The 13,452-nt window shown below is 38.5% G+C and overlaps 1 non-coding gene across 1 annotated transcript; it reads left to right on the top strand.

The window, feature by feature from the left end:
• Positions 1 to 206: 206 nt before the first annotated feature.
• On the top strand, positions 207 to 288 carry TRNAS-GCU (transfer RNA serine (anticodon GCU)). Its single transcript has one exon. It is a non-coding gene; the product is annotated as a tRNA-Ser (tRNA).
• Positions 289 to 13,452: the final 13,164 nt, after the last annotated feature.

The raw sequence follows: 13,452 nt of genomic DNA, 5'->3' as shown, positions 1-13,452 counted from the left end.
ACAGGCATGCTGAACAGATTTACAAAAAGGTGAAAGTGCTTGAAATACTCTGTGTATTGAGAGGAACATCCTGTCTAAATAATTTGCTGTTCAATCTTTTATGTCCCCGGATCAACCACTGACTTCTATTCTCCTGGGACTGGAGTAATAAATAGCTCTTCTGTCTATTCTTTAAGTCATGTATTAAAGAAAAGGCAAATGCATGTGACGAGGTGGCCGAGTGGTTAAGGCGATGGACTGCTAATCCATTGTGCTCTGCACGCATGGGTTCGAATCCCATCCTCGTCGTTCAATTTGTCCACTGGACAGGTTGCATCAGATTTTAGTGCTTTGTGAGCAAAATATTTCACCAGTGGTTGTAAGAAAAGAAAATGGACTCATATGACAAGAGGATTCAAGTGTCACATGAGAGGATCTAAAAATACACATCTGTACCTTGGAATTGGTACCCAAATCACGCTAGAAAACAAAATGTTTGTTCTATCAACTAACAAAAGAGCAATCCCACAGAAAGCTCCTTCCTGGTGGTGTTTAAGAGGCACAGACACCTCAGCCAGACTTTTGAGCTGGCCGAGCCTGGCCTGGCTTCCTGCCACAGTGGTGTATCAGCTGAAGTCAGAGAGGCTGGCTGCCAATGACAGAATGTATAGACAGAATAAAACTGATTTCTTCAGTGGCAGGTTATGTTTGGAAACATCCTGCCCTGTTTAGGCTGCCAAGCCTGCGGACATGGCTCAGTTGATTGTGGGTACGGGAGGAAGCCCACCTCATGGAACACAGGTGCTGTCTGAACTATGCACCCGCCTGGGGCCCAAATGAGGCACCCTTGTGGGTTCAGCAGCCGATAGGATGTGCATTCTGCAATCTCAAGCTCCCAGAACTGGTGCTGAAAGATTCTGTCCTGAGTCATGTCAACTCTGCACCTACTTCCCTTACAGGATTTGGGGCACAATTCCATGACCACCTACCGACTTTGAGGTTTGTCAGCCACACAGCAGGATGAAAAAAAAGCACGCAAAGCATGAATTAGCATGGTGTGAAAAGAAATGTCGGTAAAAAAGAGACAAGGGTGTGAGGAGGTAGGAAAGCATGTTCTGCAGGGAAAGGGATGCTGATACACTGAGAGACAAGTGCCGGGAAAATTGACATCCCCGTCTTTTTCTGAACAGTGACTCCTATTTTCATTGCACTTTTCTGTTTACAGAGTTCCATGGGCCTCTCTCATTTTACTCTGGCAGACTTCAGCTGAGATGAAGAGAACTTGCAGCGGTTAGCAGCAGAAAATTATCTTTCCAAGTATGAACATTAATGTGAAACAGTTCACCAAGGGGCTTCCCATCCCATTGGTGATCAAATCTGTCTCACCTGCAGATCTGATGCAGCCAGCAGTGCTGACTTCTCTCTAGTGCAGGAGAAGGGGAAAATCTCCTTATTCTCTGAGGGGTCAAAGTCTCATAATATCCAGTCCCACATTCTCTTGCTTATGTCCTTCTGAGCTGTGAAGGCCCCTGGCAGCCAGGGTGGTCTCTGCTCTGCCCACCTGGCTCCCAAATTACCAACCTTCTGCTGTTGCTGCACAATATGATGCTGGGGAAAGGGGCCTTTTCCTCCTCACTTGCACTACAGCCACCTACACCTGAAAATTTAGATAACATACTTACAAAGGAAAATGGGATGCCTTTTGTGTAATTTAAACCATGAAATGTCTTGTTCACACATGCTGTAAAGCAATTCACAAAAATCTGCTTGCAGGAACCCAAAAAGCTGAACAATTTTAAGATTTGTATTTACATTAGCTCATTGTTTATTTTTTCTTATTAAAACAATGAGATAATACATGTTAGATTTTGAAAAGTATAAAAATTAGTAAAAAAGAGAAAGTTACCTATCACCTATTATGCTTCACTTCTGATTATTACTATGATTTTTGAAAATATATTCACATCTATGTATAAACAGATAACCGGGGATCCTGCGTGGCTCAGTTGATTGTGTGTCTGGCTTTGCCTCAGGTCATGATCTCATGGTTCATGAGTTCAAGCCCTGCGTCAGGCTCTTTGCTGACAGCTCAGAGCCTGGGGCCTGCTTCCAATTCTTTGTCTCCCTCTCTCTCTGCTCCTCTCCCACTCACGCTCTGTTTCTCTCTCTCTCATATTTGATATGTAATTGTGAATCTAGTGTTTCAGTATTAAATTTCTTTTCCTTTCCAATTACAAATGTGCATTATTTTTAGTATACAAAAGTAAAATATTGCAGAAATTTAAAAAAACATAAAAGTAAGACTTTCTACAATAGGTGTTGGTGAGGGGGTGGAGAAAGGGGAACCCTTTTGCACTGCTGGTGGGAATGCAAACTAGTGCAGCCACTGCAGTAGTCTGAAAAACAGTGTGGAGTTTCCTCAAAAAGTTAAAAATTGAACTACCCTATAATCCGGCAATTGCACTACGCAGTATTCACCCAAAGAATACAAAAATACAGATTTAAAGGGGTACATGCAGCCTAATATTCATGGCAGCATTATCTACAACAGTCAAGTTAGGGGAACAGTGCTAGTGTCCATCCATCGACAGATGAATGGATAAAGATGTGGTATGTATGTGCATGTGTGTGTGTGTGTGTATGTGTGTGTAATCAAATATTATTAAGCCATAAAAAACAATGAAACCTTGCCATTTGCAATGACATTGATAGAGCTACAGAATATTATGCTGAGTGAAATAAGTTAGTCAGAAAAAGACAAATACCATATGATTTCACTCACATGTGGAATTTAATGAAAAAAAATGAGAAAAGGGATGAGAGAGAGAGGCAAACCAAGTAATAGACTCTGAGAGAACAAACTGATAGTTACCATAGGGGAGATGGTTGGGGAGATGAGTGAAATAGGTGATGGAGATTAAGGAGTGCACCTGTCATGATGAGCACCGGGTGTTGTGGGGTGGTGTTGAATCATTAAACTGTACACCTGAAACTAATGTTACACTGTTAACGAACTGGAATTTAAATAAGAACTTTTAAAAAAAGTAAGACTTTCTAGTAATTCTCACCACCTCCCATCATCATCTTTGAAGGTTTAGTGCATAATCTGACATATTTCTCTCTTCCCGATATACATATACTCTTAAAATTTTGTCCTCATGATCTTTGAAAGTATTATGCTAATGGAAAAATATGTATCACAGAGATGCACCGGAATTACTTAATCCCTTTTCCTATTGAATTTGTTTCTCCAGTTAGATTGTTTAACACCTTTTGCTATTAGCAAGTTTGATGCTGGGCATAACCTTTCATCTTTGGCCTTATTACCGATGGTTTCCCTTGGAATAAAGTCGGAATAAAGTCTGAATAAGAATTAAGGAATCACAGGACAAGAATTTTTGATCAGCTTGATACATATTATTAGGCTTCCTTCACAAAATATAAGCACTTTCCACATTCAGCATATACATTTGATTGCAATTTTAACCAATTTATTTGGTTAAGATATTTTTGACATTTCAGGTTGTTAAATCTTATTAATTTTCTCTTGTGATTTCTTTCATAGAAAGTGTTTCTCCCACATGAAAGCAGCTAGACTTTCACATATTTTTCTGTATTGTAAATTCTTTTGTACTTCTTTTCATTTTTGTCCCATTTTGATCCTTAATCTGGTTAGAATTTGTTTTAGTAGGTCACATGATGTAAGGATATTTTATTTTTCTAAAATAGGCAAATAATGTTCAGTACCAATCTTTAGAGAAGATCATATTCTTTGACTGGCAGTGGTTCTTTTAATGCAGTTAATCCAGGGTAGCCATTTCTGGTCCATTGGCCCACTGTTGATTGGGCACTGATGCCACCTGGTTTGGCTTTTTATAGCTCAAAGCATGGCAATTAAGCAGGGGGGTACTGAATTAGATGATGCTGTGCAAAAACCTGCCAACTGTGTGACTTTGTGAAATGGTATACGAACTCTCTGGCCTCTGCTAAAAGGGAGTACTTGTGTTCCCCTACATAAGGTTGTTGGAGGAAGGGAAATGTGGCAGCTTAGGAAACACAGGGAATAGTATTTATTACAGATGGGTTACAAATAGGAGCTACTGTTATGTGTTGCATTTTGTAGCTGCTAGGAGGAGCCTCTCCCTGTTTTGTTTTTTGTTTGTTTGTTCGTTTGTTTTTACGTCCTGTGTATTTTCGCCTGGTTATCTTTTCAGAAAAATTTCTCTAACATTGTCAAAAGAAATCCAATCAAGATTTTGATTAAAGTTATTCAACTAGGGGGCGCCTGGGTGGCTCAGTCGGTTGGGCGTCCGACTTCGGCTCAGGTCAGGATCTAGCAGTCCCTGAGTTCGAGCCCCGCGTCGGGCTCTGGGCTGATGGCTCAGAGCCTGGAGCCTGCTTCTGATTCTGTGTCTTCCTCTCTCTCTGCCCCTACCCCGTTCATGCTCTGTCTCTCTCTGTCTCAAAAATAAATAAAACGTTAAAAAAAATTTTTTTTAAGTTATTCAACTGATACATTCATTTGAGAAAAACTGACATTGTGCCATAATCAGTAATCCTGTATCCCACATGATATGTCTTCCAATTACTAAAATTTTATGATCTTCAGGCAAATTTTGTGGTGTTTATATTTGGTTTTGCACATTTGTTCTTAAAGTAATTCTTTTTTTTTCACTTATATGATTCATATATTATCTCATCATCTTTTTTGAATGAATGCTTATCCTTAGAAAGCTATTTAGTTTTGGAGTATTTGTTTTATATCCAGCAACATTACCCTATTTTGGTATTCTAAAAGTGTAAGTGATTTTTCAGGCTTTCTAAAAATTCAGTTATAGCATCTGTAAATAATAACTATGCCATAAGGGTCTCTACATCTATGCATCTGCTCTGTTATGTATCCTGGAGAATCAGCTACAACATCAAGAACAACCCTGGAAACAGTAGTGTCAGAAGTCATCCCACAGAGCAGGGTATCAAAGAAGCCCTTTCTTTACTTTCTATCTCTGCCTTATGCTGAGTGATCTTGCATCCACTTTTCCCTGTGCCTCCGTTTCTAAATCGGTTTAAGGCAAATATTAATAGCACCTACCTAGGAGATAACTCATTGCTGAGTAGCTGATCAATCCTTCCTGTAATTCATTACTGCATCTGCCTATACCTGCCCTCCTTCCTTCTCCCTTTACTCATTTGACATTTTCATTTCACCTGGATTCCTTCCCTTTTTTTTACAGCTAGTCCCTCAGATGGCAATTACCCCTGGGACCAATCTTTTACCAGCTCTCTGAAACTGCTCAGTGTTTCCTCTCTCACCAGAGGACAGGGGTTGCCTGTCCACACTGTTGGGCTGGAAGCCTTCTCTTGAGATTCATTTTAAGGTTGGGGGTCGAGAGGAAGAATTGAAATTGCTCTGTGGTTTGGGAAATTCAGAATTGTGGCATCTTGCAAAGATCTTCAATGCAGGGAATTATGGAAAGACATGGTATGGCTTTGGATTCAGTGATTTGAGGGAACTTCAAATATAAGCTGTGATGAATTAGCAGGGGATTTTCCATTATAATGCTGCCACATATTACTATTCTAGATTCCCAACCACAAACAATGATCACTGTATTATTTACAAATGTTTGCCCCTCCTAATAATTTCTCTCCCCAAACAAGATAAATCAAAATTTGAGCATTTTGGTTTTGGTCTGTGGCCATATACAGCCATCCTCCTGGTTTATCTTTGTGATTCTCATCTCATGAGAAACAAGAGTTATGTAGCAATTGGCTGCAAGATTAATTCCAACTTGATCTCATTTTGCTTCAATTTAGCAATTTCTCAATGGTGTATCAGTCCATCAATCAAGAATATGAGGAAGAGAGATGACAGCAAATTGGATGAAGCTGAGAGATGGATATAATAATATCCTTATTGCCAAGTTTTATGTTTCAGCCTAAAAGTGTATGCTTAGATTAAAAGACTCAAAAATTGCAATAATGCCTCCTGGTGACTTGCATTACAGTGTGTGTGTGTGTGGGGTGTGTATGGGGGGCAGGTGAGTGGCATGTGTTAAGACTGGGAGGGAGAAGAACCTGGACACAGTTCCCTTTGGGCCAAGCAAATCCCAAAGGCAGCCTGAGGTGGTTGTTAAGAAGTCATAGGATGCATTCCCTGGCTCACACCACTTATGGTTGTGTGACCCCAGGCGATTTGCTTATCTTCTTTTTGCTTCAGTTTCTGCATTTGTAAAATGGGAATAATAATAGGATTCATAGGGTTATTACAAGTGAATTACTGTGTGTAAAATGCCAAGGACAGTGCCTGATTCAAGTATGTGAATGTAAGTGCTACGTAAGTGTCTGTTTAAGACTTCCAGTGAGTGGGGCGCCTGGGTGGCGCAGTCGGTTAAGCGTCCGACTTCAGCCAGGTCACAATCTCACGGTCCGTGAGTTCGAGCCCCGCGTCAGGCTCTGGGCTGATGGCTCGGAGCCTGGAGCCTGTTTCCGATTCTGTGTCTCCCTCTCTCTCTCTCTGCCCCTCCCCCGTTCATGCTCTGTCTCTCTCTGTCCCAAAAACAAATAAAAAACGTTGAAAAAAAAATTAAAAAAAAAAAAAGACTTCCAGTGAGGATGTAGGGAGTTAGTGGGCTAAGCAGAGCCAGGACAGGGTTTGAGTGGTCCATTTTGTGGAGGTGATGGTGAGGGTCGAACTCAGAAGGACTCAGTAGTCTAGACAGTTGCAGCAGATGCCAGGCCAGGCCACAGAATGCAGTTCTGTGAGGCGATGTCAGATATAGCTTCACACATGGGGAAAGGGGCTTCAGAGCTGCAGAGAGCTGTCCAAGGCCCAGAAGAACAAGTGGTCAGGTGAAGATATGGTAAAGGACATGGTGACAGAATTTGGCATGGCCAGGAGGATGCTGAATGGTCTTCCATCAGGCCCTGACTGGGCTGGGAGGTGTGCTTCCAAAACAAACAGAAAAGATCCTGTTGCCAGTAACACTGCTATTTCACAGCAAGGAGAAATGAGCAAACAGAAGGTAGGAAAGATATGAGAGGAGAAATGTTACAGGAAAACACTTCTCTTGACTGTGTTCTCTGACTGCAGGAGTCCAAAAGAAATACCTGTGGAAGGGAAGAATTCCACTAAATATAGAAGTACATGATTCGTATGGAATGAGTTCCATGAAAAATAAATCTCCCTTCACTGGCTAAAAGTGTATTATATTTATTTAACAATCATTTCCACAATGAAGTAAAATATGACCCATTATTATATTTATTTCCATTTTTTTTACAATTTTTGAGGTGACAAATCCATCATAACTAGGTTATGAAGTTAAATTTTGCTAACTCCACAATGATTTAAAAAAAACCTGAACAATCCAGTTTAAAAATGGTCCAAAGACCTGAAAAAAAAATATCTTCTAAAGAAAATATTTGAATGGCTGATAAACATGTAAAATGATGCTCAGTGTCACTACCCATAAGTGAAATGCATATGAAAACCACACTGAGATGCCCCTTCACGGATATTAGGATGGCTATCATGAAAGAAAACAAAAACAAAAAGAAAAATACCAAAATACCAAGTGATGGCAAGAATGTGGAGAAATTGGAACCCTCTTGCACACTGGTGGGAATGTAGAATGATGGCGCTGCTGTGGAAAACAGTATGGTGGCTCCTAAAAAAATTACATGTAGATTCACCAGACATTACAGCCATTGCACTTCTTGGTATACACCCAAAAGAATCGAAAGCAAGGACTTTAACAGATATTAGTACACCTATGTTTATAACAACATTATTCACAATAGTCAAAAGTGGAAGCAATCAGTGTCCATTGACAAATGGATGAACAAAATGTGGTATTGCATACAATGGATAATTCAGCTTCAAAAAAAAAAAAAGGAAATTTTGACAGATGCTATGACATGGATGAACCTTGAAAACATTATGCTAAGTGCAATAAGCCAGACACAAAAGGAAAAATATTGTATGATATTTATAACACTTGCAGTACCTAGAATAGTCAAATTCATAGAAACAGAAGTGGAATGGTGGTTTTCAGGGGCTGGGAATGGGGTATGAGGAGTTGTTTAAAGGGTATAGAGATTTAGTTTGGGATGATGAAAAAGTTCTGGAGACGGATGCTGGTGGTGGTATAGAGCAATGTGAATGCACTTAGTGCCGAAAACATGGTCAAAATGGTCCGTTTTATATTATGTATATTTTATCACACACAAAAAGTCTCTGTACTCTGACCCATCCAAGCTGCCACCTGCTTGACCTACTTTCTTGTAAATGTTCCACTGTCTTCATGTAGACCTTGAATTATGCATTTTCCTCTCAGCAAGAAGAGTAGCAAGAAGACATCAATTGCAGATATTGAGAAATGTACACAAATCAGCTCTTCATAAGAGTTGAAGTCACCCTTATATTCCTGCTCATTACTTTAAAGGGTTGATTAGTATGTCGGCCTTCAGAATTGTCTATTTTTTAAGCTTCAGAATTCTATGTATAAAATTTGTAGTTTCCTCACATTTTGACTTTAATGTTTATTTGTTTGTTGGAGTGGAGAGATTAAAATGGTGGCAATCTCTGAGAAAGAATCACTGGAAATTGTGGAGAATTTCAGCACATGGTAAAGAGTGTGTAAATATATCTAAAATGAACAGATTCACTTAGCTTACCCACTCTGACTCAAAGCATCTACATTTAGAAATATAAGACTACTTCTAACCCTTTTTGAAAGTTGTCAAAGCATGTTTATGGATCTCTCTATAAGAAAAGCAGCATTTTATAGGCAAATTTTTCTTCTTAAAAAAAAATCACAATGTGCTTAAACTGAGCATGAAATCTAGCCTTGACTTAAATATTACCCCAATGAGCAATTCTAGGTACATTTCCTTCTCTGGCACAATGAACAAGACCTGGAAAGTTAGAGGGCCAGCAGGGCTCTTTGGGGAAATACCTTAAAAAAATTCCCAGAAAAGGCCAGAAGAGACTGCCCCTTGTGCTTATTCCACTTTTTAAAAGATCATTTCCTCTCCAGCACTTAAAGCAGAGTAATCATAGCAAGGGTTAGAGAAGCTCTACTTCAATCTTTGGAATGTTGAAACTTTCCACATGATTCCACGTTCTGTCTTTGGATTTTTAATAGGAGCAGAAGTTGTTAATTTGGCCTGGGCAGGTAGTTTGTAGGAATAGGAAATCCTGGGAACCACCTGGGGTGGCAAGGGCAGGGGGACTTAACTCCATTCATGTAAATAAGTGCAGATAGAATATCAATGGTCATTGTCTTGCCAGGCTTCTACTCTGCAGTGAGAGAGTAGGGGGCTGTCCATGGAGGAAAGTGAACATTAGGAAAGACTGAATTCTGTAATATGAAAATGGAATTTGGAAACTAGGCAGATGAATTCAGTCACAAATGGCCCCCAAAATGATGCAGAGGATATTTTCCCCCTGAATAATCTGTTCTTTGATTAAAACCAACTTGTTCTACATTCTTTAGCCCTACAATTTTTCTGCTTCCAATTTATCTAAACAGGATTTTATAGAATTGGGCTTTAAAAAATAGTGGCATAGCTACCATTTATTAAGTTCATGTGCTGGGTCAGGCACTATGCAAAGTCTTTTATTATTTCAATTAATTCTCACAATTCTATGATGTAGCCTCTGTTATGATCCCAAGTTTACCAATAAAGACACTAAATCTCAGAGAATATACATGAATTTCCCAAGGTCCCTTAACTCCTAAGTGATGAAACTAGGATTTTTGTAATGCTAGTTCTATCATTTTATTGGATTTTAATTTTTAAGTTTGAATTCCAGTGTAGTCAACATACAGTGTTATATTAGCTTCAGATGTACAATATAGAAATTCAACAGTTCCCTGTGTTACTCAGTGTCATCATGACATCGTGAAGCACTCTTTATTTCTCATCACGTATTTAACCCATTCCCCCCACCTCCCTTCTGATAACAGTTTGTTCTCTATAGTTAAGAGTCTGTTTCTTGGTTTATCTTTTTCCCTTTGCTAATCTGTTTTATTTCTTAAATTCCACATAGGAATGAAATCATATGATATTTGTCTTTCTCTGACTGACTTATTTTGCTTAGCATTATATTCTTTAGCTTCATCCACGTTGTAGCTAAATTTCACTCTCTTTTTATGGCAGAATATTGTTCCATTGTATATATGTGCCACCTCTTCTTTATCTATTCATCTATCAGTGGACACTTGGGCTGCTTCCACAATTTGGCTATTTGTAAATGATGCTGTTATAAACATAGGGGTACATGCCCAATAGCATAATTAATGGATAGTAGGGTAATTCTATTTTTATCTTTTTGAGGAACCTCCAAACTGTTTTCCACAGAGGCTGAACCAGTTTGCATTCCCATCAACTTCCCACTTGTTTTTCTCATGTTGTTGATTTTAGCCATTCTGACAGGTAGGTGGTAATATCTCATTGTAATTTTGATCTGCATTTCTCTGATGATGAGTGAAGTTGAGCATCTTTTCATTTGTCTGTTGGCCGTCTGTATGTCTTTTTTAAAAAATGTCTGTTCATGTCTTCTGCCCATTTTTAAATTGAATTATTTATTTGGGGGGTTGAGTTGTAACAGTTCTTTATATATTTTGTATACTAACCCTTTATTGGATATGTCATTCACAAATATTTTCTCCCATTCAGTAGGTTGCCCTTTTATTTTGTTGGTTTTTACCTTCACTGTGCAGAAGCTTTTAATTTTGTTGTAATCCCAATAATTTATTTTTGCTTTTGTTTCCCTTGACTTGGGAGAGAGATCTAGAAAAATGTTGCTACAGCTGATGTCAGAGACATTAATGTCTGTGCTTTCTTCTAGGATGTTTATGGTTTCATATCTCACATTTAGATCTTTAATCTATTTGAGTTTATTTTTGCATAAGTGTAAGGAAGTGGTCCACTTTTAGCTGAGCACTTTTACCAACACCATTTGTTGAAGAGACTATCTTTTTCCCATTGGATATTCTGTCTGGCTTTGTTGAAAATTAATTTACCATATAATTTTGAGTTAATTTCTGGGTTTTCTATTCTGGAACTAGGATTTAAATGCAAGGCTTCCCTTATTCCAAAGCCACTGCTCTTGACCACTAAATTAGATTACTAGTCTATATTAATGGATGTTACCACGCAATAAAGCCATGACTATAACTCAATTGTATCAAAATAAGATGTTTATAACCTTAATCCTTTATGCTTTTGAAAGGACAGAATACTGAAAAAAAAAAGTCACACTAAAAATTGTATTTTAAGACAATGTTTCCTCAGAACCCATAAGTCTAGTCTAGGGCCAATTAATTTGGGGATCTACAATAGTCATCAGCATAAAAAATGCCCTGAGAAGTCTTATAGGTAAATGGTGTTTAATGTGTGAATTAATCAGCTTTTACTATGAAATTGTTGCATAACAAAACCCCTAAATCTCCACAGCTTACACTTATAGTGTATTTCTTACAAGTCCATAGGTCAACTGTGTTGGTTCAGCTGGAAACTGCAGGTCATATATAAATCTATGTATATGTTCATCGTCTGTGAGCAAGGCTGAAGGAGCAGTGCTTACCTGGAGAAGGCTTTTCTCACGTTGGCAGGCAGAAATGCGAGAGGCCAAGCCAAACCACACATATTATCTGAATTTAAATCATCTGCTTGGATGTGACATGTATCATATCCACACACATCCCATTAGTCTAAGCAAGTCACACAACCAGCCCAACAACAATGGGGTGGGGAGATAGCTCCTCCCAGGCAGCAGGGAGAGAAATGAGTGGATATTTACCTAACACTAATACATTACACATAATTCATAAACTCATCTTACCAAATGATACTCTTCTTAAAAAACAAAACAAAACAAAATAAAAAAAACAACCTTGTATTCTCCAAATCTCAAGATGTTACTGTACCCTGAGCAGAATTTGAGATGATTTGGGGGAAATTCATGTTTTAAAAAATCTCTTTTTTGTGAAGCACCAACTATGTTTTAATCAACAGCAATATAAAATAGCCTCTGATGTGAGGCTTTTTGCAGAGACATTAATTAAAGCATAATAACACTTTGAATTCGCAAAGACTCTTCACTTTAAAGAATTTTATTGACTGACATAGTGATATATTCTTGTTCTAGTCTCAAAACAGCCTGTGGATAAACTGTTACAATCCATTTATTACAAGTAGAAAATCTGAGCCCCATAGTGTTGAGAATTTTCCAAGTTAGAGCAATGGAACCAGTCCAAAACCTTAGGTTCCTATCTCCCAGTCAGTTCAGAAACTCCATGCTCCATGGTCATATGAGTTCAATTGTACCAAAATGATATAAGCTGCACTTGGTACGTTTAGAAATTACAAGATAAGCTTTGCATGGAACTTATTTAAAATGTATTTCAGACCTATACTCACCAGAAAAAAAAAACACACTAAAAAAAGAATCAAATAAATATCTAGATATTTAAAAAGAAAATAAGACCATTAGCCTGAAAACCTATCTATTACACTATATTTGAAATATGAAAGTTTTTCTTGATCTAGTTGAGTTTGTCCCAAGGATAAATTTGTTGTCCAACTTTCCTGGTTTGTAATCAACTAGGGAATAGTGGTGGCTCTCACCATCTTTTCCCTTTCAACAAAACCTCTTTCTGTGTCTTTCACCTACAGCCAAATAGATCTACTGACACAGACTTCCAAATAGTGAATCTGCAAGTCGCACCTTGGTTATACTCTTGTAGCAAAGGGGACCTGGGAAATGATAATTGGTTATAAAGAATAAATAAGGAAAGCAGACAAATCATAAAATGGCACTCCTGAAGGCATGAATAAACTCTGTGCCCAGTTAATTGTTTGGGATGTGTGCTAGTCTAGCTTGTCCTGCGCTGGTTGTATGGCTCTCCCATAGCACAACCCCACTTCACTGCAGCCCTGTGCAAATCCCCTGGGTTAAAGGGCCATCGCTGCCTTCCTTGGCTTAATCATTTTCTTTCTGGAACTCAAGAGAAAGAGAGAAACTGGAGGTGAGGGGTGCGGGGGAAATGAAGTATTAGAAAAAGAGAACAGCTCCAATAGGATAGGGAATGAAAGAAGCTAAATCACCTTGAGACTATTTCTAAATAAGGCAGATGTATGAGGATTGAATGAAGCAGGAAGTAATCTATCTTCCATATTAAGTTTAAAATGTGGCATGGCATAGGAAAAAGCAGAAAGATTTTGCTGAGTTCATATCATGATTATACTTCTTACCAGCTGTGTTGCTTTGGGCTGGTTTATTCAGTGACTCTTGGGTTATCTGAAAAATGAATAGAATAGTGATTACGTGGCAGCTTTATCATTATTGTGACAATTAATTGAGATACTCTGTAAACTGTGGCCAGAGGGCTCAAAATGACCTGAAAATGTTTTGTGTTACCTGAAGAAAGTACCTTAAATTTGGAATTAGTTTCTAACATT

This window comes from Prionailurus viverrinus, chromosome A3 (assembly GCF_022837055.1).
Source record: "Prionailurus viverrinus isolate Anna chromosome A3, UM_Priviv_1.0, whole genome shotgun sequence".
In the NCBI taxonomy this organism is placed as follows: domain Eukaryota; kingdom Metazoa; phylum Chordata; class Mammalia; order Carnivora; family Felidae; genus Prionailurus; species Prionailurus viverrinus.
This window is presented reverse-complemented; position numbering and strand designations above follow the sequence as displayed.